This window comes from Triturus cristatus, chromosome 1_2, assembly GCF_964204655.1.
Source record: "Triturus cristatus chromosome 1_2, aTriCri1.1, whole genome shotgun sequence".
Classification (NCBI taxonomy): domain Eukaryota; kingdom Metazoa; phylum Chordata; class Amphibia; order Caudata; family Salamandridae; genus Triturus; species Triturus cristatus.
Genome location: NC_140580.1, coordinates 1,191,383,418 through 1,191,409,276, shown reverse-complemented (window position 1 = coordinate 1,191,409,276; position 25,859 = coordinate 1,191,383,418).

Sequence of the window (25,859 nt, the reverse complement as noted above, 5' to 3'; positions counted from 1 at the left end):
GTAGCTAAATACATCTTGGAAAGGTTTCCTGGGAGATTGCTCACAGCCTTCCTTGACCAGACTCAGAGGTCCTCTTACTGGATGGCCATAGAGCAGTTCAAAGGGACTTAACCATAAGGACTTCTGTGGCACCTCACGGTATGCAAACAACAGGCATGGCAAGAGGACGTCCCACTTACGCCTCAGGGGCTCTTCTAGGCCCATGATCATGCCCTTCAAGGTCCGGTTGAACCTTTCAACCAGACCATTACCTTGGGGGTGGTAAGGAGTGGTGAACTTATAAGTTACCCCACACTCCTTCCACAGAGACTTCATCTACTGGGAGATGAAGTTGGTCTCCCTGTCAGACACCACCTCTCTGTGGAACCCCACGTGGTAAAAGATCCCCATCAGTGAACGTCCCAACACGGGGGCTGTCACTGTCCTGAGCGGGATGGCTTCAGGGTACTGGGTGGCATGGTCCACCAAGAAAAGGCTGTACCTGTTGCCCATGGCTGTCTTGGGGTCCAGAGGCCCCACAATGTCAATGCCCACTCGCTCGAATGGGGTACTAACAACTGGAAAGGGCTAGAGTGGGGCTTTGATCTTCCCCCCACTCTTCCCACTTGCCTGGCAAGTCTCACATGTCCTGCAAAGAGCGTCTGAGCTCTTGCGCATCTGGGGCCAATAAAAGTGGGTTGCCAGCCTCTCAAAGGTCTTGGTCTGCCCCAGATGTCCTGCCAATGGAATGTCATGAGCCAACCCCAGTAGGAAGGCTCTGAAGCACTCGGGTACCACCAGCACACGGTCTGACCCCGGCTCAGCAGCCTTAGACTCGCTATACAGGAGACTGTTCTCCCAATAAATCAGATGTGAACCAGACATGTCACCTGCTGCCTGGGCTTCAGCCTGTCGCCGCATACCCTCAAGAGAAGGGCAAACTCTTTGCTGCTCACAAAACTCCTCCCTGGTGGGCCCCCCCTTCTGCCGCCAATGGTTCAGTACAGGCAGGTCCCCCAGGTTGGCACTCTGCTCCCCGGTAGGCTCCAGGGCATCCCCCTCAGGGTCTGCTCCCTCCTGGGCAGTGGGAACCAAGGGGGCCGGCTTCCCGTGCCCCCTGCCCCTTCTCTCTAAGGCAGGGACCTGGGCCATACTCTCAGGCTCCAGATCTTTCTCAACACCCTCCTTGGCTGCCATGGACCGAGTGGTAGCACATGCCCACTCAGGCAGACCCAACATTTCCAAGTGAGATTTCCTCTCCACTGTAGCCCACGGGGAGTTCTCTAAATCATTGCCTAACAGACAGTCTACAGGCATGGCAGGCCTCACAGCCACCTGAAGAGTTCCTGAGCCCCCCCACTCAAAGGAAACCTGAGCCACCTCACATTGGCTCTCTGAGTTGTCTGCGGACACTACTGGGTAGAATGCATGGGGGACAACCTGCTCTTTGGACACCAACCGGGAGCTGACAGCAGTTACACTGGCTCCGGTGTCCCTTAGAGCCTCCACTCTATGGCCATTGATGGTCACCCACTGCCTGTACTTTTTAGTGTTATCAGGCAGTGCAGGTTTAGGGACCGTCTCAAAGTCTCCTAATGAGACAAGGGTCAACTCTACGGGATCCCACCCACCTTGGGCACCCATCTCCTCCCCTCCCAGGGCTACACTAGCAAGCTGGCGGGGTGGTGCACGGGGTGGTGCAGGAGCATCCCTTTGAGGACACTGTGGATCAAAGTATCTGTGGCCCACCTGGCCACACTTAAAACAAGTAAGGGGCCCCCTCTGAACAGGACTACCTGTCGGGGGCACTGGCTTCTTATCTTGGGGAGGCTGGGACACCACTGCTTGGTTCCCTTGGGAATTACTTTGGGGCGCTCTGTGGAACTCCCTTGGTTTACCCCTGTCCCCCCCACCTCTCTGCTGGGGACCCTGCCCACCTTTGGCGAAGTCTCCCACTGGACCCTTGCGAACCCGGGTGCTCACCCAGCGGTCTGCCTCCACAGCAAGCTTCCTAGGGTTAGTTAGCTTGCAATCAATCAGGTGCTGGCGTAGCTCAGGAAAACAATTACTAGATAAATGCTCCCATGCAATCAAATCATAAAGTTGCTCAAACGTTTCTACTTTGCTACCTTTTACCCAGCGCTCCATTGCTCTGCAAAAAATAGACACATATTCAACCCACGTGGCACCCTATAGCTTCTTGCAGGTCCTAAATCTCTGCCTGTACATTTCAGGGGTCAAACCATAGCGGGTAATCAAAGCTTCCTTCATGTGGGCATAAACCATCCTACTTTCCGGGGGCAGGTCCAACAAGGTATCCCTTCCCTCACTCACATGCGTCCCCACAACCCCGCTCCACAATCCTTCTCAGGGACCCGGTGGTACACCATAGCTAATTCATAAGCGGCAAACCATTGCCCAATATCTTCACTTTTATGGAAATCCTTAAGAACCTCTTTAGGTATATACACTCTACTCTCAGTATGCACTACTGGTATGCTGCCACCAGAGGGGGAGATCTCCATACTCTTTGCTTCTAATCTCCAACTCCCTCAATATTCTCTCATGCTCAAGTTTCACTTTCATCATTTCAAATTCTAACTTCTTATTCTCTAGGTCCCTCTGACCATCCATTTTAAGCTTAGCCATCTCCATATTATGCCGCCTATCTCTCTCCCTGTCCTCCATCTCTTCTGGAGTCAGACCCCTTGAGGACACACTAGTGCCCGGGCTGCAAACTGCTTTATCTCCCACCAAATCTACCACTTCTTCCTGCTGCTCTCCTGCATTCTCTCCCCCCTCCACAGGCTCTTCCATATTCCTAGGGGCATCCCTGGCTTCTAACCAGGCCTTCAGCGCCTTGTAATACTCTTCCCTTCTAGTGAGACCTGTGATAGGGACTGTGAAGCGTTTGCAAAAATATTTGAGCTGCTTGGCATTGTAGGTTTCTAATTTCTCTTCTTCCCAGGAGAGATCCTCAGAAGCATTGGATCTGGGCTTGCCAATTGTAGCAATAACTGGCAAAAAAATCAAAAATAGAATCAAAAACCTCAAACACATACATGGTTGCGTTATGGTCTGCACTCACTAGTAGTGTACACTATAATTACTGCATGCGATCATAAATGCAAATCCCGATCCTCACCGCTGACCACCAATGTTAGAAATGGGGGTCTCTAGTTGGCAATGGCTGGCCACTGTCCAAGTAAGGACCCTTCTTCCTAAGTCAGAGTAAGCAGACTAAACCCTTTGATAACCCCTGCTCAACCCTGTGGTAACGTAGCACGAGCACCCAGGCTTATCTCAGAGGCAGTGTGTGAAGCATTTATGACCATACACAGTAACACAGTTAGGAACACTACAAAGGGACACCACACAAGTAGTTATAAAAAATAAGTATCTTTATATAGAGACTTAACACAAGACCAATAACAGTAAAAATCCACAATACTAGAAAATAGGGTTACTCTTAAAAAGCTGCAAAAATAGTTCAAAGTGTGCAAAGAGGAGTTCAGTTCAAGGCAGTGGTCTCTGCGACCCTTTTGCTCACAAACTACCTGGATTCTGTAGCAAAGCAACCAAAATGTCGCTAAGGAGTTGTAGCGATCATTTTCCTCACGCATGACCAGCGATGCGTTAAATCCTTACCGCAAGGGAGGATGATGCGCTGATCTGTGTGCAGGACAAAGCGACAAACTTCTCCACGCTAATCCGGCGATGCGTTGAAATCCTTGCCGCGAAGGGAGGATGATGCGCCAAGCCTGTTGCGTGTGCGATCCTGTTGCGATGAAAAGAAATGGCGCCCCGCGAGGGAGCGACGGTCCTGATGCGATGCGATGAAAATGGCGAATGCTCGGCGTCCGCGCTGCGATGTCGTGAAGCGGTGAACTTGATGCGATGATCTGTGGTTAGCGAGCACTTGGAAGGCCGCAAATATGCGATGCGATAATCTTCGGGTTAGCGAGCACTTGGCAGCCCGCAAACGTGTGATGCGATGATCTCCGGTGGCGAGCACTCAGCGGCGGCAGCGCGATGATTTTCATTACGCTCCTCAGCTGTGGCGGCTCGCTAACAGGCGTTAGCGACGATTTTCAGCACTCTCTTCTCCACAGTAGAACTAGAGGCCCTGGAACTCTCAGGAGCCTCATGTGCAGCTAGAAATCCTCGCTGGGAGGAAACAGGAGGCTGGTGGTGGAGTCTGATGTGCCTGAGACTCCAGTAGGAGGCTAGCTCTCTGCTAGCCCTTGGGTGATTGCTGTAGAAAAATAAAAGTTCCTTCAAAGTCCTTTTCCTCTTCTTCCAAGTCCAGTAGTAACCTCTGCAGGCCAGTCCAAGAAACAGCACACAAGCACAAGGACAGTCCTTCTCCTGCAGATTCCTGTAGTTACACGGACAGAGGTTCGTCTTGTTGTCGAGGAGCAATACAAATTGTAGGAGTTTCAGCACAGATTTTTATACCCCAAAAGACTTTGTTCTCAGAAGCTACAAGTCACTGAACCCAGCCAGAACCAGTTCTGCCCAGCCCTGGAGCACTTTGTTTACCAGGCTGCATCCTTCCTTTCAGAAAGAGGGGGTCTGCCATCAGACGCACAGTAGGAGGTGGAGCCAGCATTCACCTTGCCAGGCACAGCCCTATTCATGTCCAGGAGCTACCCCTCCCCACACTCCAAAGCAGATCTCCCTATTCAACCCAGGTCTGACTCAGCCTGCCCTGTCCTTCCAAAAGCAGACAGCCAATACACATAACAGCAGAGCACACTGGAAGGCTTAGGCAAGAAAATACCTACTTTCTAAAAGTGGTATTTTCAAACACAGAATATAAAAGTAAACTTCACTAAAAGATGTATTTTAATATTCTGAGCTCAGGCATACTAAATTCGTTTTTCTGCCATGTTCTGTGGGTCAGTTAGGACTATAGGATGTAATAGCCAAACCTCCCATTCTGGCCTATGGAGAACAGGTAGCCTTACAGTATTGAAAAACGAAATTGGGTGTAATTCACTACTAGGACATGCTACACACACCAAGGCATGTCCTACCTTACACATACAATGCACCCTACCATAGGGGTGGCTTACATGATGCCAAGGGAAGGTTCAGGGCCTGGGAAGTGGGTGCACTTCACAGCCAAGATGGCAGTTCTAGACTGCACACAGACACTGCAGTGGCAGGTCTGAGACACACTTTACAAGCTGCTTCTGTAGGTGGCGCAAACCAGCGCTGCAGGCCCACCTGCAGCATTTGGTTTACCAGCCCTGGGCACACACAGGCCACATTACTAGGGACTAACAGGTAAACCAAATAAGTCAATCATGGATATACCAATTCACATGTCATATTTACACAGGGAGCATTCGTGCTGTGGCACTGAATAGCAGTGGCACAGCGCCCAGAGCGTCTATAACCAGCAAAAACAGAGGAGACAGAGCGAAAAATGGAAGGGAGACTCACGCCAATGGTGCCAGGTCTAACACTTGCCAACCAGGGAAGATCAGGCTCTGCATTGATATGCTCCTTCCCAACAAGGCCATTCGGAGGGAACGCCACATCACGCCGACGATGGACGACATCGTTGCCGACCTGAACGGATCCAGGTGGTTTTCTAAGCTGGACCTGAACGCGGGCTATCACCAACTAGCCCTGGCCAAAGACAGCCGGTACATCACCATGTTCAGCACGCACCTAGGCCTCCGGGGGTACAAATGACTGAATTTTGGAATATCCTCTGCCGCTGAGATATTCCAGAATGCTGTCAAAGAGATCCTAGTAGGGCTACCTGGCATCCTCAACGTGAGTGACGACATACTCATCCACTCCAAGACAGCGGAGAAGCACTTTCGGCACATGAGAGCCACCCTGAAGAGACTCCTAGATCATGGTGTCACCCTCCAGAGAGAGAAGTGCCTGCTATTCCAACAAAATATTGAATTCTTTGGATACACCTTCACCCAAGATGGCATACAGGTCGACCCCCGGAAGTCCCAAGCGATCAAGAACTCAGCCACCCCCCTCTCCGTGGCAGAAGTACGCAGTTTCCTGGGAATGGCCACGTACTGTGGACGTTTCATTCTAGGCCTCGCAACTCTTGCGGAACCACTCCAAAACCTCACCAAGGCTGACACCATGTGGCAGTGGGGTCCGGCGGAAGTGACAGCGTTCCAAGCCGTCAAGAGAGCCCTCCTCAACCATACCACACTGGTATACTTTGGCCCGGCAAAGAAAACAGAAGTACTAGTGGACTCCAGCTTCCTAGGCCTAGGAGCCATCCTCACCCAGGAGCAAGAGCCAGGACGTTGGGCTGCCTTAGTGTACGCCAGCAAGGTGCTATCCCCGACTGAAAAGCGATACTCTCAAATCGAGAGAGAAGCCCTGGTTATCCGATGGGTATGCAGACACTTCCACCTCAACATCTGTGGGCACCCCTTCACAGTGGTCACAGATCACCAGCCACTAGTACCGTTCTTCAAAGGTTCGGGCCGCCACGCATTGAAAGGTGGGCCATTGGGTTCCAGCACTACGACATTGGCCGTCGTGTATCGGCCTGGAGCCAAAAACCCAGCTGAGTTCCTGTCTCAACATCCAGACACGACGGGGGAGAACGAAGATGAACCCAGCAGCCACGACACGGAGGCACACCTGAACATGGTCGCGGCTTTGACGTGTCCCTGGGCGCTCACGCTCGAAGAGGTGGCTACTGCTGCAGAGCAAGACCCAGTCATGATTAAAGTCTGAAAAACCATCCAAGGAGGACTGTGGCGTCAATTTCTACAAGCTGCAAACGCTTGGTCGGACCCAGAGAAGGAAAGTCTGATGAACATGTGGAGGGTCAGAAATGAACTAAGCCTCACCGAAGGGGGTATCCTCCTTAGAGGACCTCGCATCGTGATCCCGGCTTCCCTACAAGCACGCACAACACAAGTCGCCCATGGGGGACATCAAGAAGTGGAAAAAATTAAGGCGCAAATGAGAGAAAAGGTCTGGTTCCTGAGGATGGACACGCTAGTGGAAGAAACAGTCCGGAGATGCCCATCCTGCCAACTCACGAACGGACCAGAGCAACCAGCACTCATACTCACTGAGGAACACGGGCAGCGACCCAGGGAGAAAGTAAGTGTGGACTTTGGGGGTTTCCCTGATGGACGAGTCACGCTAGCTCTCATTGATAGCTACTCAAAGTACCCAGTGATAGAAGTCGTACCGTCAACCGCCTTCGTGCACGTCGGCCCAGCTCTCGAAAAGATATTCAGCCTATTTGGGTGTCCAGATGAACTCCGCAGTGACAACGAGCCTCCATTTCAAGGACACGAGTTCCGTGAGTTCATGCACCACCATGGTATCCGGCACCGGCGCATCACCCCACAATGGCCCCAAGCGAATGGAGAGGTGGAACGCCTCATGAGGACAATAAACAAAACCCTCCTCATCGCTCTGGCAGAGCAAAGCAACCCGGGACATGCACTGCAAATGTTTCTGCGGGAATACCAGAGCACGCCACACTGCTCGACACGATAAGCACCCTGGGCACTAATGTTTCACGGCACCCTCCGAGACGGCCTCCCCACGGCACCCAGTTGGTCTCCCCCATTTGACGAAAGAGGCGCTTTTTGAAGGAGGGTGCAGCACAACAACGCTGCCAGCCGAGCTCGGAGAGCTGCATCTCGTCAGCTACAAAGAGGGGAAACTGTCATTATCAAAGACAGGAGACCAGGAGGAAAATTCCGGACCAGGTACGAGCAAGGATACTGGACAGTAACCACCACCCACGGGACCATGGTGACGGTCGAGAAGTCAGGAGAAACAGTGACCCGTAATGTCTCGTGGTTCAAACGGGTGGACAAGCCCCACCCCACCCCAGCTGTCGCAGACCCGGCCGAAGGGCCAGAGACCATGACAGGTGAGTCCCAAGTAGCCGACGACCACCATCCTGAAGCGACACCAGTGCAGACGAGTCCGGAAGCCTCTGGCGAAAACCCCAGCCTGCCTTCGGGACCTATCACACCAGCTCATGCCCCCACTACCAGCCAGGGCCCTGCCAGGTATGTCCTCCGGGGAAATCCTCCTCCGAGCACTCGCCTAAGAGACTTTGCCTGCCAAGTAAGTGGACCATGAGACTCTTGAGATTCAGTCAAGGACCAAGTTGAGATGGGATGTGACGGTCAGCGCACCAGTGTTTACTGCTGGCGTGCTGAACCAGGTCCGCCCTTGCGCGCATGCCGGCTGGCGTGAGCGGTTGCATATAATAAAGAGGGGCAGAGCCAAAACGGCGGTCCGTGCCACACGCAGCCACAGAGAGTGCCGGCGGCGCGCTAATAAGACCGAGCGCGATTACAGGATCAGGAGGGAGGCCCCCCGATCATCACAGTAACCAGTGTTGTATGTATCTGGTTACTTACTCCCTAGCTGCCTAAATGTAACATTCCACTGGCTGAGCATGTGATGAACAGGATAGCAAGACACTACGATAGTGAACCGAGACATGCGTGGAAGGTGAATCCAATTGAATCCTGAAAGACTTCTATTTGCAAAATCCATTCTCTTGGTTCGAGGTTCTCGCCACAGAACGTTCTTGGAAGGTTGATCACAATGCAGGACCGCGTCTTCCTTTTAGCACTAGTGATAACATGTAAAAACAATACTTTGTATCAGTGACATGGGTTCATGAAGGCACGCCTACTGTCACCTGTGAAGTGTTCGTCTCCATGTAGGACTGAGAACTTCGCTGCTTTATACACCCTGGTCGGGTACTTTGCACTTGCAAAGCTCATGCCATTTACTGTCTTCGCATCCAGTTCTTGGGTTTCAAAATGCGTCACTGGGGGACTCCATTAACCCATCTAGAAATCCTGGTGCACGCAGACCTTTTCTAGGGACTCTCCTGCACATACATGTTATTGACTATCTGTGAATACCGTTCTTAAGTTACCACAGCTCTGCGTGTTCAGTCCTGCTGCTACATTAACCGCCTTTAAGCAGTGATTATTTGTCATTATAATCTCTTGGGAAATGTTTCTATGTTTGAAGAATTTCTGGACCAAGACCGTGATTGTTATGGCGGACTATAGTCATTGTAGAAAGTCCCCAAACGGAGTGATTCTCTCTGGGTGTGCAGCGCACAAGGCGTTCTTGTGCTCCTTCTGCTTTTTTGTCTTTCTATATTTGAGTTTTTTCTATTCCAAGATATTGTGTTTCACTTTTGCAGCTCGGAATTGCGATTCTCCTATTAGCATGACCAGAGAATCTGGATGTCATTAAGACACGAAGGCTAACATAATGCAGTCACAAGCAGCCGCACTACATCGTAACAGTTCTAGAATGGAATGAACAGAAGGTATGAAAGGCATGTGCACCAAACAGACTGCCTCTTTTAAATGTGTGTGAAATAAAAAAAGTTCCAAAATGTTCAGGTTCGAGAAGATCTTGAGAGATAATCCAAGAATACAGTAACGAAAACAGTCACAAGTTGATCTTGAGAGAAGAATCCAGTAAAATCCAGAATGGAGTAACGAAGAGAGGTGATGATGAGGAATCCATTAAGACGAAATGTCTGAAAGGAATGAGGAAAATGTCAAAGACTGAAGTATCAGAGCATTAGATTAATCAAAATAACAGAGCATAGTAGAATAAATAACAATCAAAATGATATATTCAATAATAAACTATGCAAAGAGTAGACCGTCCACGGGAGGGACGGGTGGGATCATGTCAGCCTCCGTGTCTTTAATGAAATCCAGATTCTCTAGTCATGCTAATAGGAGAATCGCAATTTCATTACAAGACCGGAGGCTACATTATGCATGTTGGTAGCCGTGAAGGACAACATCAGACATGTGCTCGATAGGTTTGCAGTAGTGTTGAGCAAATGTGGATGCGTTGGACCAGTCCGCAGCTTTGAGGCTATCGTCCAACTTACCACCAGAGCAGAAGGACTTACTGGCCATAGCACCTCTAAGAGAGTGGGCTTGGAATTTTGATAAGTCAACGCCAGCTAGGCTCATAGCGGACTCGACCCATCTGGCAATGGAGGTAGAGCTAATGGGTTTGAACGGTTTAACGAATAAAATAAGCAGTTGATTAGCGCCTGGAGGGCGAAGGTCTCTCATTCTATTGTCATATTCTTTCATACAGTTCATAACACAGAGCTTTTTACACAGGTCAAAGCGAGGATAGAAAATAGAGTCTGACATTGTTTTTGTTCTTCTAACAATTTCAAATTTAACAGCATACATATCATAGGTCCTAAAAGAAATATCAAGACATTTGATATCAGAAACTCTACGGCAAGAAATTAGGCATAAGAGAGTTGCAAGTTTAATAGAAAGACATTTCCTATTAAGAAAGGAGTTCTCAGGCCAAGAAATAAAAAGGTCTAGAATGGCTTTGACATCCCACATGGACTGGTGTTTAGGTCTAGGTGGTCTCTTTAGTCTGATGCTTTTCATGACTCCACAAATGATAACGTTTTTACCTACCGATTTACCGTTGACAAGGGAATGACCGGCAGAAATTGCTGACCTATAACAATTAATAGGCCTATAAGAAAGGCCATTATCGAATTGTTCAACAAGAAAATTAACTATGTGTACGACAGGAGCCTCCACGGAATCCAAGTTCCTCTCCGTGCACCAACGAAACCATTTTCTCCTAAGGTTGTTGTACCTATAGTGGGTTCCTGGGGCCCAGGATTCTCCGAGGAGAGTTGCAGCTGTTGACGAAAGGTCAGACAGTTCATTGGATCTCCTGACACTTTCCAGGCAAGAAGGTTCAAATTCCTGGAAAGAGTTAGACCGTGATCTTCTCCGTCTGCGTTTGTAACCAGACCCTTGACCGCAGGAATTAAGAAAGGAATGTTGCAGGCTAACTCCAGAGTTGTTGGGAACCAGGCCTGAGAGGGCCAAAAAGGGGTTATCAGGACTAGGGAGCATTGGTCTTGTCTGACCTTCTGAAGAACTCTCTGAATCATTGCGAAGGGGGGAAAGGCGTAACCCCGAAGGTCTAACCAGGACTGGAGAAAGGTGTTGACTGCAAGAGCACCCGGATCTGGCATCCAGCTGAAGTATTTCTCTAACTGGAACGTTAACCTGCTCACAAAAAGGTCCACATCCAGTGGGCCCCAAAATTGATTTAGAGCGTTAAAAACATACGCGTCGAGTTTCCAACCACTGAAGTCTAAGAGGAATCTCGAGTTCCAATCTGCGGAAATATTTGACTTTCCCGGGAGATACTCCGCCTTAAGGGCAATCTTGTGCTGTAGGCAGAACATCCAGAGCCTCTTGGCTAAGTTGGAGAGGTCTGCTGATCTTGTTCCTTCTAGCCGGTTGATAGTAGATACTGCGGAGATGTTGTCCATCTTCAGGATAACAGATCTCCCTTGAAGCGAGTGTCTGAAGTTCATTAGAGTGTATAACCCTGCCGTGAGTTCTAAATAGTTTGTGTGATGGGAGGTCTCTGAAAGAGACGATACACCACCGGTGTTTTGGTTGAGGAGGCGAGCACCCCAACCATGGAGGCTCGCATCTGGTTCCAGGACGAACTCCGGAGTCGAGCCAAAGATTGCTTTGCCATTCCAGGCATCCACATTTTCCAGCCACCAATTGAGCTCCAACCTGGCTTCCTGATCCAAGGTTACCAGATCTGAGAGCCTTCCCTTTTATTCTCTGAAGAGCTCGGTAGTTGAGAGGGCCAGGAAAGATGGCTTGAATGGAAGACAAGAGGAGGCCTAAGAGTCTGGCTAACTCTCTCAGGGAAAGAGAATCTTGTTTTAGAACAAATCTGATTTCTTTGCGTATTTTGGCAATTTTCTTCGGGGGGAGTAGCAGAAGACATTTTGAGGTGTCTACTGTAAAGCCGAGGAACTCCAGGGATCTGTAGGGGGTAGGATTGATTTTTGCCGGTTTATAATAAAGCCTAGACTCTCTATGAGGTCCATTGAAGTCTTCAGGTCTGTCAGGATCTGCGAATGGTGTTGGGACATAATGAGAATGTCGTCCAGATAGATGATTTAGCGAATACTTCTTTCCCTCAAAAGAGAGGGGATAGTTCTCATAATCTTGGTGAAACACCAGGGGGCAGAAGAAAGTCCAAAAGGAAGGGCTTGAAACTGAAAAAGACGATTGTTCCAAGCGAACTGAAGAAAGGGCTGGTGTTCCTTGGCCAGTGGGATGGTAAAGTAGGCGTCTTTCAGATCCAGTTTGACCAACCAGTCTCCTTCTAGAAGAAGGTCTCTCAGGAGGATGCCCTCCATTTTGAAATGCCTGTAGACCAGGTACTTGTTTAATTCCCGTAGATTTATGACTGGTCTCCAACCTTTTTCCTTTTTTTGAACAAGAAAGAGTGTGCTTTCAAACCTTTTTAAACTCCAAGGAACTTCTAAGATTGCGCCCTTTTTGAGCATGGAGAGAATCTCTTCCTCTACAATTTTTTGTTGATCCTTTGAAAGAGTTAGAACTCTCGGAAGAGATGTTTGTGTGGGAGTATTGCTAAAATCTATCCTGAAACCACGAACAGTCTCCAAAACCCAAGGGTCTTGCATTAGAGTTTCCCATATGTGGTAAAAGGACTGTAGCCTGCCCCCTACCTTTGGAGGGGGAGAAGAAGGAGGAAGAGGTGTACTTACTTTGAGTATTGGTGTTGTTGGGAATGCCGCGGGATCTGGATCCTCTATAACGCGAGCCTCTCCCTCTTTGTGGGAAGAATTGGGGGTTGGATGGGAAGAAACCTTTTCCAGAGCCTCTAAATCTTGAAAAGGGCCTTTGGTTGCCTCGCCGGAAAAGAGGCCCCTTCTTCCAGCCCGTCCAAAAAGGTTGGGATTAAAAACGTGCCTCATATTAGCTTGGGCCTTATCGAGGGCGGTGAAGGTGGAAACATATTTACCGACAGGTTTGATCATTTCCTCACCAAACAGTAGGCCCTTAGGGTTCAGAGAAGGTTCTCTTTCAGCCATGTCGCCCAATTTAGGATTACTCTTAGTCAGAAGGGCTCTGCTTCTCAATAGGAAGTTGTCCTCCTCCTCAGAATCGGTCTCTGGATTAATATGAACACTTCGATAAATTGTGCCGCGAGGGACACCCATGTTAGTTGTGCCGCGAGGGACACCAGAATAGTTTGTGCCACTATGGACACCAGTAGTATTTGAGATGCGAGGACCTCCCACAGTGTTTGAGGTGCGAGGACCTCCCACAGTGTTTGAGGTGCGAGGACTTCCCACAGTGTTAGAGGTGCGAGGACCTCCGACAGTGTTTGAGGTGCAAGGACCTCCCACAGTGTTTGAGGTGCGAGGACCTCCCACAGTGTTTGAGGTGCGAGGACCTCCCACAATGTTTGAGGTGCGAGGACCTCACACAGTGTTTGAGGTGGGAGGACCTCCCACAGTGTTTGAGGTGCGAGGACCTCCCATAGTGTTCTTAGAGTGAGGCTCAGAATAATATGATTTCTTGGCTCTTTTGCCCTGGTTTATATGCGAGACATTATGAGAAGTAAGGTCTTCAGAGAGCTCGCCCTGATCACGGAGACGGGGTCTTTTTGAGGACTTAACCTCTTTAAGAGTGTCTAACATGCAAGACCTCATTTCTTTTTGAATGACATTTTTAAAAGAATCCTTATTAATATTTGGGGAGCTTTGTGCAGCATCATCAGAGTCAAAATCTGACATTATTGCTGTGAAAAAGTGATAATTTCTGATGACAGGCTGATCAAGGCAAAGCTAGGATTGCCAAGTTGATCACAGTATTTTAAAGCACAATGCTGAAGGGCTCAATCAAATACTGTAAATAATAATCTTCTCCCGCTTTTTTTCCGCGTTGATGGCGTAGGGAATGAGGAGATCGGCAACAGCACAGTGCAGAGCAACTGCCAGAAGTGCTCGAGCAGCTGTAGCTGTGCCGGATTAGAGGAAGGGCCCTTGGCAACGCGAAGACGTAGCGCCGCCGTTGAAGGTCCAGGATATATGTTGCAGAGTTTCGTCCAGGGTAATCTAAAGTCCTAGGGACTGGATTCCTATAGTTATAGTAAGTTTAGGGGATGGACTAACTCTAAGGCCCCACCTATGGGTGGGCTTGGAAAGAGGGGTGGTTACACCCATTTCCTTTGTCCAGTTTTGTGCCAGAGCAGGGGCAGGTAGCCCCTGCAACCGGTTTGAACTGAACTATGCACAGGGACACCAAATGTGCCCCCAGTGCAGGACTTCAAAGCACCAGAGAGTGCTCCCGCCCAGCCCCACAATACATCTGCCTGTCTGGGGAGGTGGTTACACCTCCCTTTGATAGGAAACCAATTGTTCAGGCCTCCCCTGCTGGAGTTTCGGTCAGCAGCAGGAGGCCAGGCCTGTGTCTGTGGCAGAGGCATCCATTTTGTGATGCCAGGGCTCAGGAAAGTCCTACCGGGTTTGACCAGTGTGAACATGTCTTTCCCTCTAGAAGGGTGGAATGCTACCACCGCCGCCAGAATTGGCGGGGAGGGGGGTGGGGTTAGTATTCCAAAGCGTTTGACACTAAACACAACATGTTTTGATGCAGCCATTCCAAAGTTAGCATTTACCGCAAGGTTACAATGCACGTAAGAGTATATGGTATGGCTGTATCACAGAACAGCCATAAGGAAGGATTTCCAGAAGCTGCAGAGGGGCTCAGCTCATGCTTGGGCACCCTCCTACATAAAACCAAGCACTCTGCCTTCAGGATTGTTAACGCCTGCCATAGGAGTGGCTTATAGGTTTATATGTGTCTGTATAGGGTAGTGATATAGGTAGCCTATACCACAGTAAGGGGTGCAAGCACACCCTTACCCAGGCTGCAGTAGTAGACCTGTGGTGTCATTTTGGAGTGCTTCCCAGGGGTGGCATAATACATGCTTCAGTCCCTGGTAGGCCTCTGAGGTACCTATGCCCTAGGTACATAGTATACCATATACTAGGGGCTTATAAGGCACTCCAGAATCCAATTAGATATGTACCTAATGTACATGGAAACCATTTTACAGAGAAAGCAGATAGACGGGGGCCCTGAATAGCAGGATCCCAGTCCAACTAAGTCATAAACCAGCAAAACACCAGGAAAAAAGTGGGGGCAACCATATAGTCAGATTCCACCTTCCTACAGTAGCATTCCAACCCATCTTTATTTGCTCACCATGCCACCTTCCTTTTTTGGACCCAGCTGTATGCAAACCAGTCTTGACTATGCTTTGCATAGGGTGGATGGGTTTTGTGTAGAGTGGCACGGTGGGCCAAAACGATGAACTCGATTGCAGCCCTGAGCAATTAATTCAAGCATTCCGCCCATCACCTTGTTGATGCCGTAAGAGAGCCGGGGATGCCCGACATGGGTCTCATGCTCACTGTGCCATACGCCCTACTGACAAGCGCCAAGAATCGCAAACCCAGTCTGGAATTATTGCTTGTGGTCCCTTCTGGAGGTAGCCTTGCATGCCAGTTCTGGACAAACTGCTCTCATGAGGAACAGGGTTAGTACTCATTTGCATAAGCGAGACCATTGTCTAGAGTGGCATGGTGGGTGACAAAGGAAGGTCTGGGATCTGCGGGACCATTGGCTAGAGTGGCATGGTGGGTGACAAAGGATGGTCTGGGATCTGGGAGACCTTTGGCTAGAGTGGCATGGTGGGTGACAAAGCATGGTCTGGGATCTGGGAGACCATTGGCTAGAGTGGCATGGTGGGTGACCAAGGATGGTCTGGGATCTGGGAGACCATTGGCTAGAGTGGCATGGTGGGTGACCAAGGATGGTCAGGGATCTGGGAGACCATTGGCTAGAGTGGCATGGTGGGTGACCAAGGATGGTCTGGGATCTGGGAGACCATTGTCTAAAGTGGCATGGTTGGTGACCAAGGATGGTCTGGGATCTGGGAGACCATTGTCCGAAGTGGCATGGTGGGTGACCAAGGATGGTCTGGGATCTGCGGGACCATTGGCTAGAGTGGCATGGTGTGTGACCAAGGATGGTCTGGGATCTGGGAGACCACTGGCTAGAGTGGCATGGTGGGTGACAAAGAATGGTCTGGGATTTGGGAGACCATTGGCTAGAGTGCCATGGCGGGTGACCAAGGATGGTCTGGGATCTGGGAGACCATTGGCTAGAGTGGCATGGTGGGTGACAAAGAATGGTCTGGGATTTGGGAGACCATTGGCTAGAGTGGCATGGTGGGTGACCAAGGATGGTCTGGGATCTGGGAGACCATTGGCTAGAGTGGCATGGTGGGTGACCAAGGATGGTCTGGGATCTGGGAGACCATTGTCTAGAGAGGCATGGTGGGTGACAAAGGATGGTCTGGGATCTGGGAGACCATTGTCTAGAGTGGCATGGTGGGTGACCAAGGATGGTCTGGGATCTGGGAGACCATTGGCCACAGTGGCATGGTGGGTGACAAAGGATGGTCTGGGATCTCAGAGACCATTGGCCAGAGTGGCATGGTGGGCAACGAAGGATGGTCTGGGATCTGGGAGAACATTGGCCAGAGTGGCATGGTGGGTGACGAAGGATGGTCTGGGATCTGGGAGACCATTGGCCAGAGTGGCATGGTGGGTGACAAAGGATGGTCTGGGATCTGGGAGACCATTGGTCAGAGTGGCATGGTGGGTGACAAAGGATGGTCTGGGATCTGTGAGACCATTGTCTAGAGTGGCATGGTTGGTGACAAAGGATGGTCTGGGATCTGGGAGACCATTGGCCAGAGTGGCATGGTGGGTGACGAAGGATGGTCTGGGATCTGGGAGACCATTGGCCAGAGTGGCATGGTGGGTGACAAAGGATGGTCTGGGATCTGGGAGACTATTGTCTAGAGTGGCATGGTGGGTGACGAAGGATGGTCTGGGATCTGGGAGACCATTGTCTAGAGTGGCATGGTGGGTAACAAAGGATGGTCTGGGATCTGGGAGACCATTGTCTAGAGTGGCATGGTGGGTGACGAAGGATGGTCTGGGATCTGGAAGACCATTGTCTAGAGTGACATGGTGGGTGACAAAGGATGGTCTGGGATCTAGGAGACCATTGGCCAGAGTGGCATGGTGGGTGACAAAGGATGGTCTGGGATATGGGAGACCATTGTCTAGAGTGGCATGGTGGGTGACGAAGGATGGTCTGGGATCTGGGAGACCATTGTCTAGAGTGGCATGGTGGGTGACAAAGGATGGTCTGGGATCTGGGAGACTGTTGGAGGGAGGACCACCGGGGAGTCAGGGGGCCCACCCCTGGGCACCTTCCTACCGCAAAGTTATAGCCGAGCGCCGCTGAGAAGCCTCCTAGGAGAGGTCTTTCTCCTATGATCGTACTAGGCCCAGTAACACCACCACACAGGACTCCGTATCAGTTGCTTATCTAGGTACTTTATCAATAGTAGCACATTCGAAATATTTACAGGGGGATCGAGAGATCCAGAAAGAGTCTTAATGTCTTTGTAGGAACAGGGTAGCGGGACAGTCTTAGTACCAGCCTGGTACGGGGAAGCTCTGCGCCAGACCTTGCGTTAGGCCGAAGGTGGCTCCGGGGATCGGAGCGGTAGGTGCTGGTCTCACAGCAGCTCGGACGTGGAGAGCCGCGACGGTGTCTGCAGGGCTCGGGTGGTAAGTCCGCTTGGGTCGAGCCGTGACACAGTCAGCAGGGCTCCGGTGGTAGGTCCGCTTCGGTCGAGCCGCGACACAGTCAGCAGGGCTCTGATGGCAAGTTCAACAAGGTCGGGCCGCGACAGCGTCAGCAGGGCCCCAAAGGTTCGTGAAGGTCTTTAAGCACGGTGGAGCCGCGACGTAGTCAGCAGGGCTCAGAGCGTGGTTCCAGGATGAGTCTTTCTCCGTAGGGTCAGCCGCGATCCGATCAGCAGGGCTCTTGACTCCGGGATACAACTGCTGTCCTGTTGCAGGGCCGCCCCAGATATAGGTCTGGAGCCCTTTGATGTCCGGACCCTTGCGCCCGGGGGGCGGAGAGGCCGGGTCAGGAGCGGCCAGACGCTCAGCAGGAGAGGCGCCAGGCCCAGGAGAGCTGTGGGGCGATCGCACCTAGGTGTGGGAGGACGGTTGGGGGTCCCATCGATACTGCCCTCCGCCGGGAGTGGGGAAGTGTTCACGTGGTACCCCCTGGCCAGTTGTTGGTGCCTTGATGTCGGGGCTTGCTGGGGCCGAGGCCGGGTTGAGCGGGGTCACGTAGGCTGGTGCGCAGAGTCACGTACAATCCAAAATGGAGGAGCCCCGAGGTGCAGGGGACCTCGTGCGGCTTGGCGAGGGGGAACAGGATCACGCCACGAGGCCGGCTCCAACAAGCGTCCCCCCCAGCTGAAGGCAGGGAGAGTCACCCATCTCCTTGGGGGTTCTCCTCGCCAAGGCGGAAGAATCTGGATAGGCCGTCGGCATTGGCGTGGTCGTTGCCGGGCCGGTGCTCTACGGTGAAGTCCATCCCTTGCAGCGAGATGGACCATCGCAACAATTTGGGGTTCTCGCCCCGCATCTGCATTAGCCACCGCAGGGGCCGGTGGTCAGTCTGGACCCGGAAGTGGGTGCCGAAAAGGTAGGGCCGGAGCTTTTTGAGAGCCCATACCACGGCGAAGGCCTCCCGCTCGATGGTGCTCCACCTCTGTTCTCGGGGCAGCAGTCGGCGGCTGATGAAGGCCACAGGTCTGTCGAGGCCCTCGGTGTCCATCTGGGAGAGGACCGCCCCAACCCCGTACTCCGAGGCATCTGTCTGAACCACGAATTCCTTGCCGTAGTCAGGGGCCTGTAGTACAGGGGCAGCGCACATTGCTGTCTTGAGGGTTTCAAAAGCGGTCTGAAAGCGGAGTGTCCAGTGCACCGTCTTGGGCTGCTTTTTGGAAGTGAGCTCCGTGAGGGGGCCCACAATACTGCCATAGTCTTTGATAAATCGCCGGTAGTAGCCTGTGAGGCCTAAGAAGGCCCGGACAGCTGTTTGGGTGGCGGGGGGCTCCCACGCCTGGATGGCATCGACCTTAAACTGGAGGGGCGCCACCTGGCCACTCCCCACCTGATGGCCCAGATAGGTCACTGATCCTTGACCGATCTGGCACTTGCTGGCCTTAATCGTGAGCCCGGCCCTTTGGAGAGCGGCCAGGACTTCTCTGAGGTGTCCTAGGTGCGCGGCCCAGTGGTTGCTGAAGACTGCAATGTCGTCTAAGTAGGCCGCGCTGAAGGCTTCTAGTCCGGCCAGGACCTTGTTCACCAGTCTCTGGAAGGTCGCTGGGGCGTTCTTCATACCGAAGGGCATCACCCGAAAGAGGTAGTGCCCATCAGGGTTGGAGAAGGTGGATCGTTCCTGGGCGCCGGGGGTGAGCCTGATCTGCCAGTACCCAGCGGTGAGATCAAAAGTGCTTAGGTAGCGGGCGGGCCCTAAGCGGTCGATCAGCTCGTCTGCCCGTGGCAGGGGGTGGGCATCGGTCTTGGTGACTGCGTTTAGGCCCCTGTAGTCCACACAAAATCTGAGTTACGGGGGGGTGCCGGGGGCGGCGGCCTTCGACACCAAGACCACAGGGCTGGCCCATGGGCTGTCGGATGGCTCGATAACTCCGAGGGCGGGCATCTTGGAGACCTCCGTTTGTATGCAGGCTCGGACCCGGTCGGGCACTCTGTAGGCGCGGTGTCGCACAGGGGGGCTGTCCCCGGTATCCACGTCGTGGACGCACTTGGGGGTCAACCCGGGCGTGAGAGAGAAGAGGGCAGCGAAGGGTTGCAGCAGCTGCCGGCAGTCATAGCGCTGTTCTGGGGTCAGGGTTGTGGAGAGTTTGACGCCCTCCATGGAGCCGTCTTGGTCCGAGGACCCCAGGGGGTCAGGTAGGGGCTCGGAGTCGCTTTCGCCTCCATCGTCGGTAGCCAGCAGCAGGCTCAGTTCGGTTCGGGCAAAGTGGGGCTTAAGCCGGTTGGCGTGTAGGACCCGGAGGGGGTTCCTTGGGGATTCCATGTCGACCAAGTAGGTGATGGGGCTCTTCTTCTCAACCACCTTGAAGGGCCCGGTCCATTTGTCCTGAAGGGCGCAGGGGTCCACGGGCGACATGACCCAGACTTGCTGGCCCGGCTCGAACTCGGTGGTCGAGGCAGTTTCGTCATACCAGCGTTTCATGTCTTCTTGGCTGGCTTCGAGGTTGGCTCTTGCCAGGGCCCGGAACTTCCGAGTCTGGTTCCGCAGGGTCAAGAGGTACCTGTAGACGTCGGGGGGGCATCTTGGACGCTCGCCTCCCAGCCCTCTTTGACCAGGCTGAGGGGCCCTCGGACGGGGTGCCCATACAAGAGTTCGAAGGGGCTGAAGCCCAGGGATTTCTGTGGAACCTCTCGATAGGCGAACAGGAGGCATGGCAGCAGGACGTCCCATCTCCTCCTCAGGGGCTCTTCCAGGCCCTTGATCATTCCTTTCAAGGTTCTGTTGAACCGCTCGACCAGTCCGTTCCCCTGGGGGTGGTAAGGGATGGTGAACTTGTAGGTGACCCCACATTGTTGTCAGAGGGATCTCATGTATTTCGAGATGAAGTTCGTACCCCTGTCGCTCACCACTTCTCGGGGGAACCCCACCCTGGAGAAGATGCCCATCAGGGCCCGGTCCACCACTGGAGCTGTCACAGTTCGGACGGGGATGGCCTCTGGGTATCGGGTGGCGTGGTCGACCAGTACCAGGATGAAGCGGTGGCCCAGGGCGGTTCGGGGGTCGAGGGGCCCCACGATGTCGATCCCTACCCGTTCGAACGGGGTGTGGACGGCTGGAAATGGTTGGAGGGGGGCCTTGACTCGACCCCCAGTCTTCCCGCTGGCTTGGCAGGTCTGGCAGGACCGGCAGTGGTGGTCCACGTCTCTCCGCATTCGGGGCCAATAAAAATGGGTCACCAAGCGGCTGTAGGTCTTGTCTCGCCCGAGGTGTCCGGCGAGGGGCACGTCATGCTCCAGGTTCAGGAGGAACTCTCGGAATCGGCAGGGAACCACCAACACATGGCCGGCTCCTAGTTCGGCGACTTTCTGTTCGCTACATAACAAGTCATTGTCCCAATAGATCCAGTGGGTTCCCGTGGGGTCCCCCGTGGCCTGGGCGGCCGCTTGCTGTCGGGCCCCCTCGAGGGACGGGCAGGCCTTCTGTTCTTGTTGGAACTGTTCGCGGGTGGGGCCCCCGTCGTGGCGCCACTGGGCCAGCTCGGGGATCTCGCTGAGGGAGGCGGCCTCGTCGGGCGAAAGTTCGGATGGCCCGGCCTCATCGTCAGGCTCCTCCGTGCCGGAGGAGGGTGGCAGTTCTGGACCCGCAGGCTCGACGGGGGCCACTGCAGCGGCTGGTTGGGTAGTCATGGACCGGGTGGTGGCGCAGGCCCATTCGGGCAGCCCTAGCATCCCCAGATGCTCTTGGCGCTCCACCTGGGCCCAGGGGGAGCTCTCCAGGTCGTTCCCCAGGAGGCAGTCCACTGGAGCGTCGTCGCGGACAGTTACTTTCAGGGTGCCTGACACCCCTCCCCACTCGAAGGGGATCCGGGCCATCCGGCACATGCTTTCGGTGTTGTCCGCGGTCCGGACAGGGCATAGGACATGCGGCAGGATCTGTTCGGGGGTCACCAGGTGGCAGCGGACAGCGGTCACACTGGCCCCAGTGTCACGGAGGGCTTCGGCCCGTTGCCCATTGATGGTGACCCACTGCTGGTACTTCTGGGTGTTGCTCGGGATGGGGGCTCGGGGCACCATTTCTCGGGTGCCCAGGCATACGAGTGACATGGCAGCCGGTTCCCACTCGGGGGACCCGACGTCGCGGTTTTCCTCCTCTTCTTCTCCTTCTCCCAGGGCTGCGGCGGCTATTTGTCGGGGAGGGGGCCCAGCGGTCCCGTTTCGTCGGTTCACGGGGCAGGCCGGGTCGCTCGCATAGTGGCCTGTCTGTTGGCAGCCGAAGCAGGTCACTGTTGGTCGGGGTCCAGGCCTGGCGATGGGGGTCCCCCTACGGACCAGGGTCGGGGACGTGTGGTTGGCGGCTTGGCCTCGTGGCGGGAATTCTCGACTGCGGTGGGACCCTCCTCCTCCGCCCCGCTGGCGAGGAGGTCCAATGGTACTCCGTTGGTAGTCCCCCACGGGGTTCCGGGGGACTCGGGAGTTGACCCATCGGTCTGCTTCGGCGGCGAGCTTCTGGGGCTCGGTCAGTTTGCTGTCAAGGAGGTGTTGCCTTAGTTCGACAAAGCAGTTGTTGGCGAGGTGCTCCCAGACAATGAGGTCGAACAGTTCGTTGTACGAGGTGACCTTGCTCCCTCTTATCCACCCTTCAAAGGCTCTGCTGAAGAAGTCCACGTATTCGACCCATGTGGTACCGGGGAGCTTCTTGCAGTCCCGGAAGCGCTGCCGGTACATCTCGGCTGATAGTCCGTAGCGGGTGAGTAGGGCCTCATTCATGTGGTCGTACGAGGTCATCACCGCGTCAGGGAGTTGCAGCAGGGTATCCCGGCCCTCGCTGAGGAACCTCCCCCATAGGCCGGCACCCCAATCCTTCCGGGGTACCCGATGGGAGGTCATGGCTACCTCATATGCTCGGAACCATTGCTGGATGTCGTCGTTTTTATAGTACTCCTTGACGACACCCTTGGGGATATGAACCTTTGGCTCGGTCAGTGGCAGAGCGTCCCGGGATCCGGGGGTGCTGGTCTCCCCCGTTTTGGATTTCAGTTTGAGTTCCTTGAGGCCCCTCTCGTGCTCGAGGGTTAGCCGTTTCTCTTCTAGTTCTCGATGCCGTTTCTTTTCTTCGATTTCCTCCTGCAGCCGTAGTTGCTCTAAGGCCAACTTTTTCTCCGCCAGCAGGAGTTCACCGTCCAGCCGGAGTCGTGCGAGTTCCAATTCGTGTGTCCGGACCCTCTCCCGTTCTCGCATTTCTTCGTGGGATAGGCCGGCTTCCGGGATGCTTCGTCCCCCATCTGCCGGGGTCATGGTCGGCGGCAGGTTTTCGTCCCGGGCCGAGGTCCCTTCGCCTTGGGGTGGAGTGGCCTCGGATTCTGCCCAGGCTTTCAGGGCTTTCTGCATTTCTTCCTTGGTGCCCAATCCTGTGGTTGGGATCCCTTTGTTCTTGCAGAATTGTTTCAATTCTTTGTGGGTGTATTCTTCCAACCTTTCTTGCTGGAAGGTTGCGGCCACGGTTGTTTCTTGGCTGCTCATGGTTCTCTTTCTTTTTCCGTCTGGTTAGGCAGCGGGTGCGTTACTTGCCTGTACGATTGCGTCTGGCTCGGATCCCGTCGCTGGCCACCAAATGTTGGAGGGAGGACCACCGGGGAGTCAGGGGGCCCACCCCGGGGCACCTTCCTACCGCAAAGTTATAGCCGAGCGCCGCTGAGAAGCCTCCTAGGAGAGGTCTTTCTCCTATGATCGTACTAGGCCCAGTAACACCACCACACAGGACTCCGTATCAGTTGCTTATCTAGGTACTTTATCAATAGTAGCACATTCGAAATATTTACAGGGGGATCGAGAGATCCAGAAAGAGTCTTAATGTCTTTGTAGGAACAGGGTAGCGGGACAGTCTTAGTACCAGCCTGGTACGGGGAAGCTCTGCGCCAGACCTTGCGTTAGGCCGAAGGTGGCTCCGGGGATCGGAGCGGTAGGTGCTGGTCTCACAGCAGCTCGGACGTGGAGAGCCGCGACGGTGTATGCAGGGCTCGGGTGGTAAGTCCGCTTGGGTCGAGCCGCGACACAGTCAGCAGGGCTCCGGTGGTAGGTCCGCTTCGGTCGAGCCGCGACACAGTCAGCAGGGCTCTGATGGCAAGTTCAACAAGGTCGGGCAGCGACAGCGTCAGCAGGGCCCCAAAGGTTCGTGAAGGTCTTTAAGCACGGTGGAGCTGTGACGTAGTCAGCAGGGCTCAGAGCGTGGTTCCAGGATGAGTCTTTCTCCGTAGGGTCAGCCGCGATCCGATCAGCAGGGCTCTTGACTCCGGGATACAACTGCTGTCCTGTTGCAGGGCCGCCCCAGATATAGGTCTGGAGCCCTTTGATGTCCGGACCCTTGCGCCCGGGGGGCGGAGAGGCTGGGTCGGGAGCGGCCAGACGCTCAGCAGGAGAGGCGCCAGGCCCAGGAGAGCTGTGGGGCGATCGCACCTAGGTGTGGGAGGACGGTTGGGGGTCCCATCGATACTGCCCTCCGCCGGGAGTGTGGAAGTGTTCACGTGGTACCCCCTGGCCAGTTGTTGGTGCCTTGATGTCGGGGCTTGCTGGGGCCGAGGCCGGGTTGAGCGGGGTCACGTAGGTTGGTGCGCAGAGTCACGTACAATCCAAAATGGAGGAGCCCCGAGGTGCAGGGGACCTCGTGCGGCTTGGCGAGGGGGAACAGGACCACGCCACGAGGCCGGCTCCAACAGAGACCATTGTCTAGAGTGGCATGGTGGGTGACGAAGGATGGTCTGGGATCTGGGAGACCATTGACCAGAGTGGCATGGTGGGTGACAAAGGATGGTCTGGGATCTGGGAGACCATTGTCTAGAGTGGCATGGTGGGTGACCAAGGATGGTCTGGGATCTGGGAGACCATTGGCTAGGGTGGCATGGCGGGTGACAAAGGATGGTCTGGGATCTGGGAGACCATTGGCCAGAGTGGCATGGTGGGTGACAAAGGATGGTCTGGGATCTGGGAGACCATTGGCCAGAGTGGCATGGTGGGTGACGAAGGATGGTCTGGGATCTGGGAGACCATTGGCTAGGGTGGCATGGTGGGTGACAAAGAATGGTCTGGGATCTGGGAGACCATTGGCCAGAGTGGCATGGTGGGTGACAAAGGATGGTCTGGGATCTGGGAGACCATTGTCTAGAGTGGCATGGTGGGTGACGAAGGATGGTCTGGGATCTGGGAGACCATTGTCTAGAGTGGCATGGTGGGTGACGAAGGATGGTCTGGGATCTGGGAGACCATTGTCTAGAGTGGCATGGTGGGTGACAAAGGATGGTCTGGGATCTGGGGGACCATTGTCTAGAGTGGCATGGTGGGTGACCAAGAATGGTCTGGGATCTGGGAGACCATTGGCTAGGGTGGCATGGTGGGTGACAAAGGATGGTCTGGGATCTGGGAGACTATTGGCCAGAGTGGCATGGTGGGTGACAATGGATGGTCTGGGATCTGGGAGACCATTGTCTATAGTGGCATGGTGGGTGACCAAGGATGGTCTGGGATCTGCTCCAAGCAATTGTCAGTGGCCGAGATCAATTCACACATTCCCTTTACCACCTTCTTATTACTGGATAGAAGTAGGCTGTGTAAAGTTGAAGAGGATTTACTTGGCAAACCTTGCATGCAAAACTGTACAAGCTTCATAACATTTGAGAGCTCTGATGCAAAAAAAATAGTGTTGGGTAAAACTGCAAGGATCTTCGCTTGCACGTGGACCTTTGCACAGATGACCGATTGCAGGCCGGGCAAAATAGAAATATCACAGAAGTTGAAACAGTTAAAAAAAAGAATCCTCCCAGAAAAGCACTCTAAAGAAAGCTGATCAAATGGCTTACATTCCGTTTTCTCATACTCTGCTTTGGTAGTTGGTTTGGCTTTCATAGAGGCTGTACACCTGTTTTAGGTCTCGCCTAGGAAGCGCTTGCGCTGTCTCTTTGAGACATGCAGGCTTCAGGATATGGTAATGAAGCTCCGCCTACTTTCCGCCCACCTTTTTATTGGTCAATAGGCTTAGTAGTCCCTCCTTAGTACCGCCTTTTCTCTTATTGTAACCTCCCATGAGGACACCCCCTGTTACATGTGTTGTAACTCGGTAGGTTTTAATTACAGCCCCCGAGCACTATTCTCTTAAATGGTTTTGAGCAGGCAGGCAACGCTCAGCGACACACAGCACTTCCAGCAGGGCATTCCCGAGGCGCTTTTGTATTCCATGATGGCAGCCACACCGCTTGCAGGGTGACTTTTACTTTGGCAAACCCTGTTGCAGGCAGGCAACGCTCGGCAA